Here is a 22,049-nt window from a genome sequence, read left to right as displayed (position 1 = left end):
AGTAAGCACTGAGACCAGTCATTGAGGTAGGTGGCTTCTGTGCAATTGGAAAGGCATTAGCACTGGTTATTCATGCACCATCAAAATACATCAAGTACCAAGTACCTGCCTGGGGATTCTTTGGCCAGGATTTTGTTTTCTGTTGAAAGCAGTTTTATGTCCAGACAATTCCACAGGGAGCATGGGCTATGGTATCAGATTTGGCACACAGATTTGTTCACAGCGTGTTCTCTGCTACCAACTCTCTCCCCATTCTCTCCTTGTCCCTTCAGAGAAATGAACAATCCCTTCTCCCATAGGTAGTGTAAAAAATACCTAATTCAATGTCAGGAAACCTGTAGTTTAATCCCATCCCTGCCGCCATCCAACTGTGTCTTGTGTTAGACAATTTCCTTCATTTTTCTGCACTTTACACAACTATAAATTATTTCAGTCTTTCAGAGTAAAAAAGAGGTGGAATCCACTATATACAGCTAGAAGAGTCACAGCAAAAAATAGTGAATACTATATTGTTCCATCAAAAGCTAGCCGAGTGGTGGAACTCTGCTCTGCTGGCTTGCTACCTTGCTCTCCTGTAACCACTCCTTCAAGTCTGTCCCACTCACCTCCCTTTCGGTGTGACACCATCAGCTGCCCTGTGATACCACCTCTTCACTGCAGTTGCAGGATGGGGAGGAACAGCCCACCCTGCAGCAAATAATTCACTGAGGCTCGACCCGGTGCCTGCTCTGCTCTCCTTTGTGCAAATTTACATTTTACAGAGTGTACTTTCTTTTCATCATCATTGATTTTTCATATATAAGAATTTCAAAAGCAAGAGGAACAAATATGAAATCATCTCCCTATCATCCTGGTCTCCAAGACCCCGAATTCCCATCATAAGGTCTTATGCTTCTAGAAGTACTATCTATTTATCATCATCATCAGCTCATAACTTAATCATTGCTCCGCATTTTGATTTTTCATTTTATCAATAGAGTATAGTAATCTCACCATATCTGAATTGATAAATTTACCTTATTCTCCTTAATGGCTGAGTTTTATATCATTATCTGATTTATAATAATTAATTATCTGTCCCTTTTGATAAAATTTTAAGTTGGCTGTGGCCTTTTACTATGACTATGCCAATAACTTACGTACACATCCATGTGTCCATCAGTTGAAAAAATGTCCACAAAAGGAATGCCTGGATCAAAATGTATGTGCCTTTTCATTTTTCCCTCAAACTTTTGTCAGTTATGACCTGTAAGTTTTCTTAAAATGGCATATTGCTGGGAAGTATTATGCCAATACTTGGCCCCAGGCAGTGTAGCATTGCTGTACTGTATCATTGTACATCTTCTCATTTCAGAATGACTTTATTCAAATTCCATCTCTGCTATTCAACAGTTGATTGATTTAGAGCAAGGTATTCAAACTCCTTTAGTCTCCTTACCTGTTTAATAAGTGCTTATAATAATGCCTGCCTGGTAGCTTGTTTTAAGTATTTAATGAGATAATATCTGTTAACATTATCTTTAGATCATCACCTAATATATAGTGAGTCCTCAATACATGTTAACAGTCATCATCATCATCATCAGCCAGAATTCATTACCACCCAAACTCCAACTGTTTGTATAATCCTGCCTAACAGCTTCGTTCGAGCCATGGGAATATTCTCATATTGTTAAGTAATCGTTTGCATTTAGAGCTTAGGTTTTGAGCAGGTTTTATATTAAGTTGTTTAACTTATGGTGAGCAAGATATGAGAGCATATGGCTCCTAATTAGGTTTGATCATAATGAAGGATGACAGTTTAAGAGGTCAGTTAGTACCCCTTTGGAGGTTATAATAGTTCATAAATACAGCAAAAATGTAACTACATAAGACACCACAATAGGTTGAAGACCGTACACTAGGAATATCACAATTGACAATATTTAACATGCTGCATTGCTGCTAAGCTAGAGCTGTAGAGTTGCCACAAAGATTCCACCCCTGACAACAATGTGAAATATTGATACAGTAATTAGTTTTCTGCACCATATGTTTTGCTTATAGTTATTATGCAGCACAGAATCCCGGGAAGATTATTAGGAGAGTAGGAATAACAGCAAGATGTAAAATTTTGCTGGAATGAACCATAGCCTTCCCCAATAGGAAGCAAACATACAAACAGGTGAATTTCCTACTGCATCAGTCATCGTCAAGGAAGCATAAAGATGTTGGAAGAATTTATGATCCTGGCAGGGAAGAAGGGAGTGGGATAACCTTTTCTCCTCTGTTTGTTTTCTTTGCTTCTTTTCCACCCTTATCCTCAGCTCCCTTGATAGTTGCTTCTGTGATTGATACGGGCAGCAGTGATGTACAGCAAGGGAGCATGTTCTAGCCCTGGCAATGAAGTTAAGGCACAGCCATAAATCATCCCTGCCGCTGGTTCTTAACCGTGATTTCAAGTCTTTATAAATATTTGAAGACTTAAGTATGTAATAGGCAGTAAAATATCTTGAATTACAGAAGTTGTTGCTTTTAAAATGCCTTTCTCTCCAGAGTTACTGTCTAACCTGTATGCAATCAAGAGCTGAAGGATTTCCCCACCCCATCCCACTGCCTCACCGAGGAGAGAAAACAAAAAAACTTGACAGAGAACTTGAATAAGAGTAGTTCAGCCCTGGAAGGGAAAATGACAATAAGGAGAGGAAAAAAATAGTCCTGCTGTAGCAGTTTGATATTATTGATGAATTCCAAAAAGAAATATTGGATTATGTTTGTAAACTGATCATTTCCTCTGGGCATATTGTATTATATTGGATTCATAGGTTTACTTGATTAAGTAATTATGCAAACCTCTTGTGCCAGTAAGGCGCTGAGTCCCCACCCTTTGGTATGTGCGTGTGTGTGGGAAGCACAGATAAAAGGCATGGCAAAGGACAGAGTTAGAGGGTTTTTGGTGTTGGAGTTTTGATGACTGAGTTTGATGCTGAAGCCTTAAGTTGGAGGCCTGGGAAATAAACACACAGAGGAAAGAGAAGCCAGCCCCAGGAAGAGAGAAATCTTGACCCCAAAGAGAAGCCTGAGGAAGGGAGGAACCCAGAAAGCCTGAACCCTCACAGACATCAGCAGCCATCTTGGTCCAACATGTGAAAATAGACTTCGATGAGGGAAGTAACTTATGCTTTATGGCCTGGTATCAGTGAGCTCCAACCCTAAATAAACACCCTTTATAAAAACCAATAAATTTGTGGTATTTTGTATCAGCACCCCTTTGGCTGACTAATACACCTGCTATTTTTTTCCTGCTTTCTCAAATATATCATATATGAAAACGAAGCATATATATGAGTATTAGGGCATCTGACTGTGGCATTATAATGTTTAGTTGAAAACTAAACGCCAGATTACATTCTCAGCAGGTTAACTCTTTTCTGTTTTCCTTCCCATGAAACACTGATTTACAATGAGATGTCTTATCTCCAAATTGCAGCATATCGTCATGTCATTTATGACACAAAGACTTCCAGTGCTCAGCCCTTCACGGGAAGTTAAATACAAAGCATTGATTTTTCAAATTTATAAACATATGCATGGGTTCCTGTGTTTTCTATATATTCATACCACAAAAAATACTTGTGAAATGATATGATCACTAGGCACCTGTGACAGCCGATAGCCTCCAGCTGTCTTTGGGGATGTGGGCAGCAGTGAGGATGGAGGTGGAGGGTGCGGCCCAGGAGAGGGAGAGGCACCAGCACGGCCTCGTGGCACCAAGGCCAGCACTGAGGGGCCACCGGGGACTCGGGGTTGGCGACTCTTGTGCCTTGTCCTGGAGGTAGGACTAGGGGGTGTACAAATTCTTCTTGGAACCTCTAAGTCTATGGGGCTGCACAAACAGTATGTTTGGCGCCTGTCATAGGGAACTAGAGAAGGCACTGCCTGGCACAGCAGCTTTCTCTCTCAACCTGAGGCCACTGCGTTTATAGGGGAAAAGATGAGTGGGACATGGTGTAAACGGGCCAGCCTGGGAATGAGATGGAGATGTTCCTCCTGTTCCTATAACTTACTCATTTTTTCTTGATTCTACCACCTTGCCGGGCAGTGAGAGTTTCATCTCCTGAAAATGGGGATAAGAAAATGTCCCTGTGTTCTACTGCTGTGGAACCAATCACTGCCAGCCCAGCAGCTCACACCAGCACCCACATACTACCTCCCAGGTCTGTGCGCCAGGACTCTGGGCGGCTGAACTGGGCTCCCAGGAGGCTGCGTCCAGCTGGCCCACGGGTGCAACGGTTTGGTGGGGGGCGCGACTGGGCACGGCCCCTTCCCAGGCCCCTCAGGTGGGTGGCAGAGATCATTCAAGATTGAGGGCGACTTCTTCAACCCAGCAGTGAAGAGCCCTCGGGCTGCTAGCAAGCTGGAGCCTTGCAAAACGAACGAACCTAGGTGAGGGACACTATCGCTCCACGCACGTCGGAGGCGCCCCCACATCCACAAGGAGAGGATTAGACAAGGTCCTGGCACCAGCAGGCAGGAATCCTGGGGGCCGCAGGGGACGCCCTGCCCAGGGTCCAGCCTGCCTCCTGGGATTGCGGAGAGGTTGGCAGAAGGTATTGTATATGGAATAATGTATCAAATTATAAACCGACAAGTGGGCAGGAGAGGAGGGGGAGAGGAAAAGATGCTACCTTTAGGTAATTTAGAGAACCCGAAAGAATAAAATGATGGATTGACTTAGAAACATATTAACCACCTATCTCCTTCCATCTATATTATCAAATTTGGGTTAAAAACCTCCTCCAACTTTGTTGATAGACAAAGTGCTGAAATAAAATGTGGCTATTGCATAATGTAAAGCAGTAGATTTAAACAATGCATCATTTTCCCTAACACTTCAAAAAATTAGGCTTTAAAGTTTATTTTCAATGCCTTTTTTCCCTGCACACATCAAGAAAGTGAAAGCAAATGAGCAGATTTAATTTCCCTCTAGAAAGCAGGATGCGCTGCACTTTAAAAGGCATGTGTGTGCTGCATAAGAATATATCTCATTTGCATAGTCATGTCCATTGCATATTTAAATGACAAAGATAGTGGTAAATATTGTGTGAGTAATTGGAATCCCTGGAAGAAGAATGGAGGCCAGGAAAGCTCCTGGACAGGAGCCGACGGCTTCTCAGGCAGACACCAGGAGGAACATCTCAGAAAAGGCATTTGCTTTCAGGATATATGACTCAAAGAGAGTCAATAATTATTTAGGAAACAACCAGCTTTAAGAGATGGTTCATGTATTAAAATGTAAAATAACCAGTGATTTATATTGCCACTGTGTAGGTTTAAGTTTGTATATATATCCAGGACTTATTTTCTTTATTAGCATTAAAAAATGAATGGCTGTGGCATTCAGGCAGTGTAAAAAGTTTGGAAAGGTTTATAGAAATGGGGGTGAACTAGTTTCTAATATCAAGGTGTGGACCTCTAATAATGAAATTTATTTTGTATTCACTTTCTGGAATGAAAGTAGGAGGGTGAGCCTTCTGGGTGTATTTCTGTGCATGGATGGTCTTTAGATGTCTTGATTATTTCCAAAGTACACTTGGGGATATGAATGTGGCAAAGGGTTCTCACTTGTTAACTTGGAAAATCACCTGCTGCAATTGGTATAATACCCAACATATGACTTTCCCATGTTTTGACTTTTCTTCCTTTTTTTATTAATTTTTAACTTTTCTTTTTAAAGAAAAAGATTACATCAATGTTACATGAAAATATATGAGATTCCCATACACACTTGCCGACATCAACAGCATCCCTCATTAAGGTGAAACATTTTTTACAATTGATGAACACATACATGAAGTATTGCTACCAACAATGGACTATAGTTTACATTGTTGTTTATACTCTATCCTGCACAATGTTGTAGGATCACAAAATACATAATGACCTTTATCCGTCCTTGCAGTGTCACACAGGACAATTCCAATGTCCCAAAAATGCCCCAATATTATACATATTCCCTCTCGCTCTCCTCAGAACCTCTGTTGGCCACTGCCTTAAAACAATGCTAAAAGTTCTTCCATTGCTAGCAAAATAATAAGTCTATAATAGAATAATAATAAATCTACTTTAGTCATTGTTCATTCCCAATCTTGAGAATTTTGGGATAGCGATTCCCACTCTTTTTCTAAATGAATGGTGGCTTAGAACACTAAAGTTCTATCAAATATGCTATTCAGAGATTAACTAACGTATTTGAGTATGGCTTACAGTTTGTATAACTGTTGGTTTTCTTAAATTATTGAGTTTGTCTGTGAAAGAGTCATTAATTAATACATATTCTCTTGAAATACTTTAAATAAATTTGTATCATCTGTCTAGGTATGACATTTCTCCACATATGACTCCAGTCAAAATAAAATTGATCCATATAATTTTCATGGACATTTTAGCAGGAATGAATTCTCTAGATGACAACTGATATCAGGTGGTACTTAAGCCATTTTTGAAAATCTTCCACATCATTATTTCCATGATTGCCAGACAGCTGTCACAGTTGCATTGAATGTGAAAGGACATCTTAATACTTTCAGACACTGAGTGTATAGCAAATCATACTCTACCAAAACCATATCATTGGAAGAAAGCAAAATAGGAAAATCAGAAAATTGTAATTCTCTAAAACATCAGGTAATTATTACACTTCTAAATTTTTAGATCTGTTTAATAATGGGCTCCTCTTGCCCTTAGAGTCATTCTAGTCAATTATTATATTTTTTAAAATAAAATTGTCTGGTATAGAAAACTAATTTTTACCACTTTTATCTTACTGAATGTAAAATTACCAGTTAATGTTGAGATTTTTTTGTAATGTTATAAGATTGTATTTTATGATCGTTATAGAAGACTTCTGTCTCCAAGGTGAATGTGACAGTAAATGGACACTATTTCCTCAGTATAAAGTGCTCTAGGGATAGTGTAAGCTGCAAATTGAGAATATATTATTAAAATGGCCTTATCTCTGACTAAAGAGAGACTGGGCAGACTCTGATATGATCGTGGCAGACACTACTGTTTGCCTACCAGATGCTGCCTCCACTTTTGTTTTGGGCATTGTCTGCCCTGGTATAAAAAAAGCCCTTGCTTTGGAGGGTTTATATGGTAGCTCTGGCTGCTAAGAAGTAAATGGAAGTCACCAGAACGGTTTCTGAAAATACTGTCTACAAAATTGTTTTTGTTTGTTGGTTGATTTTGCCTTCTGATCTGGAAGTGAAAAACCATCTTCAGTGAGGATGGAGGTAACACACAAATTTTAAAAGAGCAAAAATACTGATGGATCCTGGAATAGTGAGGATACATCAGACGGCTAAGATGGACAAGTTGCTTTGGCCTCTTACATGCATCCTGAAGCAAACTCTGAGTTTCCTAACAGTTGGCACAAGGCCATGCAGAGCTTTCAGTCAGCACTTGGTTTCTAATCCTCACATCCACTGCTTGGTCCCAGTTGCGTCACTGCCTCAGTATAATGCCTTAGTCCATCTCTGCAACTGAGCATCATGCAGGAACTTGAAGACATGGGTAGACCTGGTCTTGCACTCTACCTGATCCTTCTTCAAGCAGGTGCACGAGAAAGCTGAAGAACCAGTCAGACCCTTTGCTGCTTTATGGGGCTTTGGGGCAGATTCTCAGGCTGCCAATGGCCATTCCGTCTCCTTACCTTGCAAATCTGATAACCGTATCCTCTGAACTCTGACAACATTGATATTCAAGCAAGGGGCCTGCTTTCTACTTTAGGCATTTCAGTAAGCTACATATCATGTTTTCAATTTCTCTGTATCTTTAGGCTTTTATCCATAGTCATCTGTACCCCATATGAATCAAGTTAAAGGGGGAAGTTAAAATTTTAGCCCCTATCCTCATCTTCCATATTTGCATATTTTTTAAAGGAAAAATAATATTTGGATGGCATTTTTTTTCTGTTTTTCCAAAAGAGGCAGTGTCTTTAGAGCAATGCTTATCAAAATATCTATAGTTAAACACTGTATTTTTATGATTTAAGATTGCTAATCCTCACAAATCTCTAAAATTTATGGAGTTAAATCATGGAAAAATTATTTCTTAGCTGTTGAAAAAAAATGCTTGTAATAGGGAAGCAGAATTTAAATATACACAGCTTAAATGATACCTAATGGTAAAATATATTTCCTCATGTGACTCTGAAGAACGGATGACAAGGAAATTGTTGGGTTTGCATCTGTAATTATACTTATATCAACCCAGAGATACATGAAATCTTCCTTCTATGTTCTAATAAGTAATTTAATTACTTTAAGGCAACACAGGAAGAAGTAACAGTGGGAAGATTTTTTAAAAATATACCTTGCTATAAAATAGCTTAAAAAATACATTTTTCCCCTATATAAAGGATATCATTTCTAACATCAGGATTGGGTTTACCAATGTTTATTAAATTAGTCATTAAAGGAGCATATTATAAAATTTATAAATGATTAAATTATTCTCTCTCTAGCATTATTTGTGAGTGGCAAAGCAGAAATGTATTTTATAGTTAAAATTATAGACTGGTTAACTTTTTCTACACAGAGCACACCAGATTGTTATCTTCCCAAGTGTGCATATTTTATATCAAATTTCCGATCTGATCCTTATGTTTTTGCAGAGGGAGTGACAGTTTTACAAGTCTTCATACATCACAAAAGTCATAATTTCCATACAAAATAGATAGCTTTAAAAGCAGCAGTCACAACTTTAGATTAAAAAAGTACTTTTTTTGAAGTGAAAATTCAAGAGCAATTAAAAAGTTTTATAAATATAAAAATTTATCATTTCTTAAAGAACACAATATTGTATATTCTCTGAATAAATTACAGCTTTTTAACATGGAGGTACTTTAAAAGAAGGAAAATTTTATGTTGCTTTTTTGTGCAGGAAAATATGTTCCTCAATATAAGATCTGCACTTCAAAAATACTTCTGTACATAGGCATTTGCAGTACCTATAATTAAACATAGGTCACAGCCTTTTGGGTTGTAAACCTATCACATAGCTTTATTGGAAATAAACATATGCATAGTTCACATATACTCTTTGATGTTACTGCAAAACCTGCAAAAATACGTCATTCTGGATGAATTAAACGCTGCTTTCTGAAAATTTCATTTTCTTTATAAAACTAAAATAAAAACTAATCATAAATGAGTCTATTTTGTTACATTATCATGCAAGTTATGATCTCTGAATACAGAATCTCAAATGCGTAATTTAATGTATAGTCAAGGGAATTAGAGGCTCTGGACCCATTCGTAGCCAAATGCATGGGGACGATCAAGTATAAGAAAGAAGTGACTGATCCACCTGAGCCCACCTTTGTACAAGTCAGCATGTTGCTCCATGCAATGTGCTCCTCAGAACAGTCCTAGGAGATGCACAGAGCTTCATGGTCCTTGCACTATCAAGTGTGGAGAGTTCAAGCCAAGTCTATGCCGCATGGTGATAGAGGAGTAACGTCAGGACTGGAATTCAGGTCTTCCTGTGGTCAGGTCCATACTTGTTCTCCTTTTCACCAGATAATTGTCCTGATAGTGGAATCAGTCACCAAAGCAACAGTCAAGAGTGAATTAATTAATGTCATCACAGCTAGATTCTGTTTCAAGAGGCGGGCCACTCTCTAAAACTTTTATACCTGACAAGACCATTGCCTCTCTGTTCCCTCTCGTATTACATTGTTTACCTAAAATATAAACCTCTCAGTTTCACGGAGAAAAAGGCAGAATAAGTATCGAAATCATATATTTTCTACAATATTTGCTGACGTTTCTTTTAAGATATATTTTAGTAATACATACCACTATACAAATTGATTGCCCATCCTCCCATATTCTCCATTTCAATTTTACCTAATCATAAGCACCATATATGGGAAATTAAAATATTTTGCAAAATATTACATTATGACTTCTTATTTACTGTTTATAACAACACAAATTCCAATAGTAAGAAATATATACAGGGCAGCAGATTTGGCCCAGTGGTTAGGGCATCTGTCTACCACATGGGAGGTCCACAGTTCAAACCCCGGGCCTCCTTGACCCGTGTGGAGCTGGCCCATGCGCAGTGCTGATGCGCGCAAGGAGTGCCCTGCCACGCAGGGGTGTCCCCACATAGGGGAGCCCCACGCGCAAGGAGCGCGCCCCTTAAGGAGAGCCGCCCAGCGCGAAGGAAAGTTCAGCCTGCTCAGGAATGGTGCCGCACACACAGAGAGCCGACACAAGAAGATGATGCAACAAAAAGAAACACAGATTCCTGTGCCGCTGACAACAACAGAAGCAGACAAAGAAACAAAACCCAGCAAACAGATACAGAGAACAGACAACGGGGGTGGGGATAGGGGGAGGGGAGAGAAATAAATAAATCTTAAAAAAAAAAAAGAAATATATACAGATGCTTAATTATTATGGAGAAAGGAAGCAAAGGCTACCTATGTGCATAAAAACAATGTATTTTATTTTGATATTATGGAAATATAACATTAGGATAAAAGAACAGCAAGGAAAGATTTTATGCACTCAAAATGATTTAAGGATGATACAAAAAGACAATTTTTAATACTAAAATGTCTTTACAATAAATGAAATGATGAAGCAAATTTGAAATATTAATATCTAATAAAAACTTCTTTCAGGTCTATCCTGAATAATACAATCTATTTGTATAGTCACTAACAAAATGAAAATCCATTTATCAATCTATTTAACTCAAGTTCTCCTAGATAGACTTTTATATCAGTATATAAATTAAGTGTATCATTATATGACTTAAAATAACCCATAAGTATATTTCTGTGCTTCCAAAATCAAGTCACTAGGTATCCTATTTATTTTATTTATTTTTAGGAGGCTTATTGGTATGAATATATTCATAGCTATGCCTCTATCAATCTAGATATCTTACTAGAGATAGCATTGTACAAATGATTGTGATGTTAATATACTGCCACATATACTTTGACTCTCCCTCCATTGGGCGGTGGGTTCTATGTCATCTCTGCTGGAATTTGGGCAGTATTGTGCCCGCTTCAACCAAGAGCACATAGGAGATGTACTGCAATGTGTCTTCCAAGCCTAAGTCAAAAGAAGCCTTGCAGCTTCTGCTTTGTTCTCTCGAAATACTCATTCTCTGGCTGCTGCTTTTCTGCTGGCTTCCTCTTGGAAACAGTCACTGTGATTTAAGAAGCCAAGCTCCCTGGCGAGGCCACATACAGATGTTCTCTGAGGTCCAGCTGAGCGCAGCCTTCAAGTTGTAGCTCAAACAGGGGTCCTTGCCCCACTCGCACCCGAGGCAATTGCCTGACATCACCCCGTGAAGACAGTAGGCTAAATCTGTCTCTGAGTTGGAAGTGGTTCAGGCTTTTATGGGTTTGAACAAAAAAAGGGAGACAGGGTTGTGGGGCTGAGGGGAAGACCCAGTGTGGGAGTGGGGAACCTGGGGGGGGAGGGGCGCATCTTGCTGACTCAAATGCTGCATGACTAGAAAGGGATGTTTGAGTCTGATGAGTGTGTGCTTTGAGGTGAGGGGCTAGAGATGGTCTAACATCTTTGGGTTTGCGCGCTTTGATGGCATGCTTAGACCACTTGAAGTTTAAGGTTTAGGCTGTTGGGCATGGCAGGTGGGCTAAGAGATTAGTCTTGGCTTAGTTAGTTTGGGGCTGCTTCATGTTAATAAATATTGAGGGTTACTTCCAGGTGTATCAGACTTCAGGGTTGCAAAAGAAGATAATGGGATATGAGCAGGCCAGTTAACGTGTTGTTTTGCTACTCTTCACTTACAAGGTAAAGTTTATGCAGTTTACAAAACATACCATCAGTGTTAAAGAAAGGAAAGATATTCAGTGAGTCACAACAGTGACAGATTTTAGAAGGTTAACATCCAATGTACCATCAATATATCAGTGTTAGTAAGTGTCTAAAATACAATTTAGGGCTAAAACATATTTATTAATTGATAGCTGGTTACAAAGTCAAGCCAGCCCAGGCTCCATTCCTATAATAGAATGCGTTTCCAGATGATTCCAGGTCCCAGGCATTTGAGTCATCCCCATCCACTCCAGACCACCCAAGGGGGGACCCAGGCACTGCGGAGCAGAGACAAGCCATTCCCACTGTGTCTGTCTGAATTCTGACCTACCAAATCAGTGAGGATAATAAGATGTTGCTGCTGATGGTGTGTGTGTGTGTGTGTGTGTGTGTGCATTCCTGTGCACCCCAGGTCAGGGAACTCTTGGGGAATGACGGGAGCATGTCAGAAGTCCATAGAAGATACCTTCAAGGAGTCACACTGGCTGAATTTGGACCAATTTAGCATAAAAACTAACAAAAACAGCAATGTATTATAACCCATTGAGAAAAATAGGAAACTACAAGTCCAAACGTATGAATGAAAAATGAATTGCAAGTATTTTAAGGAATGGGATATTTATACAGGATTCCTGTACAATTTTTATTAATTATGAATGGAAAAGAGTAACTTCACTGCAGAGAAGTCTGGCAGACATCACTTTAATCAAATACTTAAAGTAAATATCAGTAACAAAGCAATTTGAACCACTATGGAACTGGTATTGTTCAAAGAGTCCTATATAGCATGGCTTCTGTAATGCTGATGCCAAATATGCATAATCTGAAGCTGAAAATCAGAGAATATCAGACTGAAGCAGACATGAAGAGACAAGACAAGTAAACGCAAAATGCTTTTCCTAACCAGATTTTTAAAATATAAATTACATTATTGGGACAACTTGCAAAATGTGATTGGAATTTGAGGATTGTATTATAGCATGCTATCAATGCTAATTTCCATATTTGGGTGGTTGTATTGTAGTTCTGGAAAAAATGTTCTTTATTGTAGGAAATCCATACTCAAGTGTCCGGGGGTGATGGATTATCTGGTCTACAACTCACTCTCAATGGATTAAGAAATATATAATTGTATTTCCACTTCTATGTCAAGTTTTCTGTTCTTGATACATTAATCAATCAGTCAATAAATTTTAAAAAGCTAAACAATCCATCTTAAAGAAATACATCTACATGTAACGGAATCATCACTTAAAAAGTGGCAAGAAAATGGCCATTTCAAGATTCCGGTGCATGATTCACCTGGGTGGGGTGGAGGCAGGATACCTGCAGCTACATGGGTGTACTGGGCTATTATCAGGGTTAGCTGCTTTGTGCCGAGGGGCCTGCTAATTTTATTGCTGAGGAAATTAATTAGCAGCTACACATGGATCAATGTGTCTCAATTCAAGGTTTTGACTAATCTTATTATGTTTGCCTGAGTTCCAAGGAAGAGAAAAGACAGAAAAAATCTGCCACTTGTCTGGTTTTACCTTCCTACAGCTCATTTCCCTGTTTCTGCCTCACTGCTTAAAGATTTATTTCTCTATCCCTGGAGTATTATAGACGAATAAGGATGCATGTTTATCTGCGATTTTAGTTTTTATTTTTTTAAATATTTTTTTAAAAATTTTTTCCAAACACTCCCTTCTTCCCCACCCCTATCCTCTGGTAATCTCCAAGCTGCTTTCTATCTGTCAAATTTGCTATTTCTAATTATCTCTCATTAGTGATAGCATGGATGATTTCTCCTTACGTATATTGCTTATTTCACTGGGCATAGTGTTTTCAAAGTTCATGCAGCATGTCTCATAACTTCATTTTTTCTTGTGGCTGAATAATATTCCATTTTGTGTGCATCGCGTTTTGTTTATGCATTCATTTGTTCATGGGCTCGGGCTGTTCCACCTTTTGGCTGTTGTGAATAATGCTGCTGTAATAATTAGAGTACAAAAATCTGTTTGCAACCATTTTCACTTTATTCAGGTACATACCTAGAACTTGAATTGTGGGGTCTTGTAGTCATTCTATATTCAACTTCTTGAAGAACTACCAAATTGCTTCCCACAATGGCTGCAGCATTTTACATTCTGACCAACAGTAAGTCCTTAATATATTCTGGATAGTAAACCTTTATCTGATATATGGTTTGAGACTATTTTCTCCCAGTCTGTAGGTTGCCTTTTTACTTTCTTGATAATTTCATTTGGTGCACAAAAGAGTTTAATTTTGATGAAGTCAAATTTATCTACTGCTTCTTTCATTGCTCATGCTTGTTTATTGTTTAGTGAGGTACTATTCTTATGAAATGTCCAGTTTCTTGGAAGTGTAGAGTTCAAGATGTTTTTATAAATGTACACATACCTGTGTAACCATGACCACAAACAAGATATAGAACATTTTGACTCCCACATCCCAAAGATGCTCTTTCAGTGCATCCCCATCTAGAAACAACCACTGTCCTGAATTTTAACACTATTATTTTTTTGTGGTCAAGAACTTTATAGAATTGAAATATAGAGTATGTCCTTTTGCCTCTGACTTCACTCAGAATAATATTTTTGAGATTCATTCATATTGTAACATGTACCAGAAAATTATACCTTTAACTTGCTGAGTAATATTTCAATAAATGAATATTCGAATGTTTAGGTATTTTCCTATTCATATACATTTAGGTATTTGGGTATATTTTTAATAAATAGTCTTATTACAAAGTATATTTGAACATATACCTTCATTTCTATTTGATACATACCTAGTATTGTCATTAATGTAACATAGGAAAAATATGTAATTACCTGTATAAGAAACTAAAATTTCTATAAAAATTCTAACGGAAATTCCATTTGTTCTACATCTTCAAAAACACTTGATATTTTATTATACATGTCTTTGTAATTTTAGCCATGCTAGTGTATGGGAAGTGGCAACACACTATGGTTTCCCTAATAAATAATTCTGTTGAGCACAATACCATTTGCCTATTGGCTGTATTCTTTGTGATGTATCTGATTTTTTATCATTTCTTTAATTGCCTTCTTTTTTCTTTTACTATTGCTTTGCAGAAATTATTTTCCCTTGATATAAATCTTCTGTAAGATATTTGTTTGGCAAATATTCTACCCAGACTGTAACTTGGATTTCAATTTCTTAATAGTTTGTATTTATGAGCATATAATTTTCAATTTGATGAAATCAAATTTATCAAATTGTAAAATGTTTGTTAACTTAAAAGTTTTATACCTTTAGTTTTCTCATTTAGATCTTTGATCAGTTTTGAATTATGTTTTTGTACATGGAATAAGGAAGGAGTCTAGTTCATGTTTTCCAATACATATCGAATTGTTTCAGCACTATTTATTCACACTTTTTTATTAATGTTAATAGATCACAAAGAATGTTACATTAAAAAACATAAAAAAACATGAGGTTCCCATTTACCCCACTCCCCACTTCCCCACCCCATCATTTTTGTAAACTGTATTTTTTTTAAGATATATACATCACAAAAAAAAAGTTACAAAAAAAATGAAGTTCCCGTATACCCCCCACTCCCCTACCCCACTCCTCCCACACCAACAACCTCCTCCATCATTGTGGCACACTCATTGCACTCTGTGAACACATTTTGGAGCACTACTGCACCACATAGATAATAGTTTACCCTGTATTTCATACTCTCCCCCAGTACATTCAGTGCGTTATGACAGGATACATAAAGTCCAGCATCTGACCCTGCATTATCATTTAGAACAACTCAAAGTCCCAAAAAGGTACCCACCTCATATCTCTTCTTCCCTCTCCCTGCCCTCAGCAACTACAGTGGCCACTTTCTCTACCTCAATGCTACAGTTTCTTCTATTACTAGTCACAATAGTTTTTTGTAGAATATCAGTAAGTCCACTCTAATCCATATTTTATTCTTCCATTCTGTGGATCCTGGAATGGTGATGTCCTCTCCACCTCTAGATCAAGAGGGGACTTAGATTCCACATGGATGATGGATGCAATTCATCTGCTTGCAGTTGTTGGCACTCTTGATTCTCTGGTGTGGTGGTTGACTGTCTTCATCTCCCTGTTAGCTGACCTAGATAAGTCCAATGAATCCGAGAGTAAGAGTTGCAACTCTGCTGAGGTTCAGGGCCCAGCTGGCACATTGGCAGTCCAAGATTCAAGTCCCCTGAGCATGCACCACCCCTAGCGCTAACCACAGGTTCAGTAAAAGTGACAGAAGCGGCATGCGTAGGACGGTCACATCTGAGTTCAGCTTCATCACACTCAGGAGCACGAATTCCAAAGTAGGGCCCTCTGACATGGCACAGAACTCCAAATCCATCTGCCATGTCCATACACCCTGTGGATCTCTATAGCCTTCAGGAGAACCAGCACCTAGGGTTGTATCTACTTTGGTTCTCTCTGGGGTCCTGCTGAAGTGTGCACAAGCATGACTCCTCTGATGACCTCCTGACTCTTTTTGGAAGACTCTTAGCCATATAAACTCATTTGTCTTTGCTATTTCCCCCTTTTATTCACGGTCAAAAAGCAGTTTTTACCTCTTGATCCAACATGTAGGCTGAGAAATTCTGCTGGTCGAAGTTGATCCTTTTATTCAGGGTCTCTTTCTAATTGCATCACCAGTTAGTGTTGGTAGTAATCCCTTGGCGTCAGGGACGTTCATCCCCGGGAGTCATGCCCCATGCGGGGGGGAAGGTGATGCATTTACATGCTGAGTTTGGCTTAGAAAGTGGCTACATTTGAGCAACGTGGAGGCTCTCAGGAGGTAAATCTTAGGCACCCTGCAGCTCTAGGCCTAGTTTATATTTCAGGCACACAAGCTTATAAGCATAGTCATGAGTATCAAGGGCTCATTATTGGACCATCCTTCCTCGTTGGTCTTTGCCGTTGCACTTGGGGGATTGTTGTTGTTTCACTGGGGAATGTGACAGAGCTCCCCTAGGGTAAGAATTCAGCACTCCCTCAGTCGATGTTTGTAACTGTAACTACTATAATAGTACCCAACACGCATCAGAACATTTTTATGTCCCCTATATACATGCCCTGGAGAATTCCTCCCCCCCCTCTTACTCATGTGCTTCTCATCAATAACACCCCACACCAGTGTTCCTCCCCTGCCATAGTTGAACCTCTCTGTGGTCCAAAACGTCTTCAACAATGGAGCCTAATATATTGCCAAAGTCAATTAATAGGAAATTGAATGTTTCAGCACTATTTTGAAAGACAGTTCCTTTTAAACTAAATTACCGTAACAACTTTCTGAAACATGAATTAACTATAAAAATGTGGATTTGTTTCTGCATTTTCTATCTGAACTATTGATCTCTTTGTCTATACTTATGCAACTATAACACTACCTTGATTAATGTACTTCATCTTCAATTCAGAAGATGTCTTAGTTTGCCATGGCAGCTATGACAAATACTACAAGCTGGTTAGCTTAAACAACAGAAATGTATTGTCTCACAGTTTCGAAGACTGGAAGTCCAACATCAAAGTATCAACAGGTCACGTTTTCCCTGAAGTTTGTTGTATTCTGCTAATGACTTTCTGGCAGTACTCCCTCATGTGTCCATATCTATCTCCTCTGGCTTCCACTGACGGACTGTCTAAATTTCCTCTGCTAATATGGGTAGAGTCCCACACCATCTCAAATTGGTCTCAGTTAAATAGTATCTTTGCCTATTTTAATTACAAATGAGTTCATACCCAGTGTACTGGGCATTAGGACTCTGAACCCCAAAAGACATGTTCTTTCTAAGTAAAAACTGAATTTACCCCATCCCAATATCCTAAAAGCCTTAAGCCATTTCAGTAATAACTCTAAGTACAGATTCTCAGCAAAATCAGTTATGGGTGTGGTACATCCTGGGGCAAAATTCTTCTCTTTTGGTGGACTTGTGAAACCTAGAAAATAAATTACCTATTTCTAGGAGACAATGTTGGGGACAGGCATAGGAAAGGTGTTTGCACTCTAGAAGGGAGAAATTGGAAGGAAAACAGGGGTCACAGTCGAAGCAAACTGGAACCTTGGCAAACACCATTAGATTCAAAAGTCTGGGAGTCATATGCACCTTGATGCTTGTTCCTCTGGGCCTGCTGGAGAGGCAGTCCCCACTCTCTCCAAACACCAACTTGGCAGGCACACTTTCTCAGAACCCAGGCAGAGGGCTGCCCCCTCCAAAGGCTGGGCATTGGCCCTTCTCTGTTAATATGAGAACGTCTCTTCTACCAAGTCCTCCAAGTCCATGGTTTTGCCCTTGAAGTCATACTTCCTTGATTTCGTTCTAGCCCTGTCCCTTTTAATCCAGACTGGTCATGGTTCTCCTTGTACAAAATCCCCCACATCTTTATCGGTTTTATATGCAATTTGAGGGGGTTCAAGCCATGAGACAAAAGCATCTTCCACAGATCCTTCCTGGACAATTAGGTTTCCACTCTGGACTTACTCCGGGATCGGTGACTGCATCCATGAATCATCCATCTAATCTCTTCAGCAAAGAGCTGTTCAGCCACACCCTTGTGCAGCCCTCATTCTCTGGGAACTCACCTACTGGGAGCTCACTTCCTGGAAGAACCTAGTAGAACTGCTTCTGGCCAGAGTGTCTGAACAAGAAACTTGATAGACTGAGCATTTACCAAACCAGCAACTGCTGGTTTCTTTTCCCTTAACATTTCAGTCCTCAGTTTATCCCTTTCCTTTCTAACTATGAGCAGCAAGGAAAAACCAGGCTGTACCTTCCACATTTTGTTCAGATATTTCCTCAGCTAAATATCTGAGTTCACTGCTTACTAATACCACTTTCAATCCAATGCTAGGACATATTTAAGTGACGTTCTCTTCCACTTTGTAACAAGAATTGTTATTTTAAGTATTTCGGTTTAAGTCATTGCACCATATATATTTGAGATTGAATATTCTAAAAATGTCTGTAGGAATTTTGATTATATTTCCTTGACTCTCTGGATTAATTTTCAAAAATTTATATCTTAATAGTACTGTCTTTAAAACCATGGACATGAAGTATCTCTCCATTTATTATGATCTTACATAGTTTCTACTTGAGAAATTACATAGACTTTAGTGTAGAGGTCTTGTATTATTTATTTCATTATATTTATTTTTATGTATTTCACCATTTTGGTAAGTCATTAAAATGACATTTTCACTTCATTTTCCAAATGTATATTGCTATTCTATAGAAATACAGTGCATTTCTGTATGTTTTGTAGAGTCATTAAGATTTACCACTTAGAGTCTTCTTTATTGCTTCTAAAAGATCCAAATTTCAATGTTATAACTTCCTATCAGCCAAAAACTATTTTCATATTTCTTGTAGAACAGGTCTGCAGGTGACACGTTCACTCAGCTTTAGCTCGTAGAAAAATGACTATTTATTACCCATATTTTTGAGGGACAATTTTTGCTGAATATAGCCTTTTTGTTTGTTTGTTTCAACACTTTAGGGATATTGCTCTGTGGCTTTCTGACCTGAATTGTTTCTATGAAATTTCTGCCATCATTTTGTATAGCTTTGTATGTGATCTGGGTGTGGAGAGGGAGAAGGCCTGGCCTTTAAAATTTTTCTCTGTGCTTTTGGTTTTCAACAGTTTGATGATGATGTGACTAGGACTGGGTCTTTTGTATGTAAAGAGCTTTACTTTTGCTAAGATCATTGGATCTATTAATAGAACTTCATATATTTAAACAAATTTGGCTAGTATGTTGAGGTATGTTTTTCCTGTCCCATTCCCTCTCTCCTCTCCTGCTGAAACTCCAAATTTCTGTGGTTTAAATCATTTACTACTGCCTTAAAAGTGATTTAAAAGTGATGTCAACCTTGATCACCTGAAATAGTGATCTTCAGGTTTATCCACTGTAAATGTACTCTTTACTTCACATAGGGGTAAAATGGGAAATATGCATGTCTACAATAAAAAGATATAGACAGAAGCAGAGTTCACATATGGGTGGGTATGTGTGAATTATCTATACCTTTGACTTTGAGCCAAAAATCTGTAAGTAAAATTTTTTTGAGTGTTTATACATGTGTGAACACAGAGTCATACATAGATATTTTAGAGATGAGACTACTTAATTTTACTTATATTAGAAATGTAGTCTTTCAATTTAACAAAAAAACTCGCAATATATTTAAAATAATTTTCACTGATTTTTAATTCACATATTCACTCTTCTATGTTGATATGAGTTTTGTTAAAAACAATATCTTTTTGGTACATAAATTAGAGTTATAAGTCCTTACTTAAAACATTTCAAAATTTTAAAAAAGCCATTAAATTATTCCTTCTCTCCTTTTTTCCTCCCAATTGTCATGTCATCCTTCTCATAAAACAACTTTCATCTGTAAAAAATAACACACTGTGAGCCATGCATTTTAATCTTGGATTTTCAAAAACGTACTTACCTCCCTGTCGTTGCAGTCCCAGACATGACTTTTCTCTTCAGTGAAATTGCTCCCTGGATATAATGGCCAGGATAAAACACAGAATCTCAAAAAGGCACTGCCTTATTTTCAGACACCAGCTTAGATAGTGAGTGTGACAGTAAAATTAAAAGGACACAATCGGGGAAAGAACTCTCCCATAGAAGAGGGAACACAGCATGAATTTGTCTTAAGAAGGGATATTTATTACTAGAAATGACAAGCCAATGACATTAAACGATAGTTAAATAGTTTAGAATTTTAGACGCCCTCTTCAAGATGCTATCTTATGCTGAAATGCTGTTTTTATTAAAATTGGCTTGGGATCTTCTGGTTCTTCGTGTGAGCTTTCCTGAGGCTCACCTACCGGATCCCTTTAGACTGTGATTCCGGCGCGAGGAGCAGTGTCTTGTGTGCAGGTATTTATTGGATGAGGCCTTGCCGCTGGCGCTTTGTTATCTGGAAGCAAAGCCCTCATGGTCTGGAGCATTGAAACCCATCTCCTCACTTTGACCTGCTCCCCTGGAAGGGGCTGCAGTCATTCCCAACCACAGCAGCTGCCTTATTCCACTGCCAGCACTTCAACATACCCCTTCCTGCCAACTTTAAAATTTCATATTACAAACCATAAACCATTCCTCTCCGCACACTAGAGTCCAAGAGATCCATTTCAAGATCTGTCAGAGTGGCCTTGCTGAAAGCTCCCCAAAACACCAGGTTGGTTGTGGCACATCATTTTGGGAAAAGAGATGCTACGATTATCCCTTCTAAGATATTTTATTTTATATCAAAAATCTCCTTTAGAAAGCTATTTGTTTCTATTCTCGCAACCCATTGAGATGCTTCCTCTGAGTTAGGGTATTCCTGGATAAGGAATGAAGCCAGTTTTCACTAATATAATCTGAAAAGCTTTCACTTAGATTGGTACCCATCCACACCAATCTAAAACGCAAGTGTGCACCTTCACTTGTATGTCACTGCCTTTGTACAGATTTCAATGATATCTGACTTTACAACACCACAGTCCTTATATTTCCTTTTCCTGAACAAACTAATGCAAATTACTAGCCTCCAAACTCCAGCCTTGCAAAGAACACTCAGCTATTATATATTAGAGTTAGTTTCCAAGGTGGTGCCTCAGTGTACATCTAGAAACCAGTCTGTGTCAGCTGCTCTGAAGCACCTACTTTGTTTGTCGGCTGATCAGAACCCAGTTTTCATTGTCTACAGTTTCATTTCACTGCCTACTGCCCTCCAAAGCCACTCCCCTGCCCGGAACACCAACAGTCCTTTGAGTGTATCAGTAAGCACCCTGACAGGATTCCAATCTTCTGGGTACCAAGAATACCAGATACATTCTGGTTCCTACGCATAGGGAGGAAAAGGGAGCATTTCTCCCCCAACTTCCTATTTTGCTTTGCCACTTACACCCCAGAGTGACTATCCCTGTGACCAGTCTCTCTTGAATATTGTTTTGGTTTACTAAATGCTGCCAAAGCAATATACAGAAATGGGTTGGCTTTTACAAGGGGAATTTATTAGGTTAAAAGCTTACAGTTCTGAGGCCTTGAAAGTATCCAAGTCAAGGCATCTTTAGGAGATCCTTTTTCCCCAAGCTACAGCTGTGCACAGTCAGGCACATGGCCACATCTGCTTGCCTCTCTGCTCTCCCCCAGGCCAGCCTCTTTGCTTTCAG

The sequence above is a fragment of the Dasypus novemcinctus genome, chromosome 16, assembly GCF_030445035.2.
Source record: "Dasypus novemcinctus isolate mDasNov1 chromosome 16, mDasNov1.1.hap2, whole genome shotgun sequence".
Classification (NCBI taxonomy): domain Eukaryota; kingdom Metazoa; phylum Chordata; class Mammalia; order Cingulata; family Dasypodidae; genus Dasypus; species Dasypus novemcinctus.
This window is presented reverse-complemented; position numbering follows the sequence as displayed.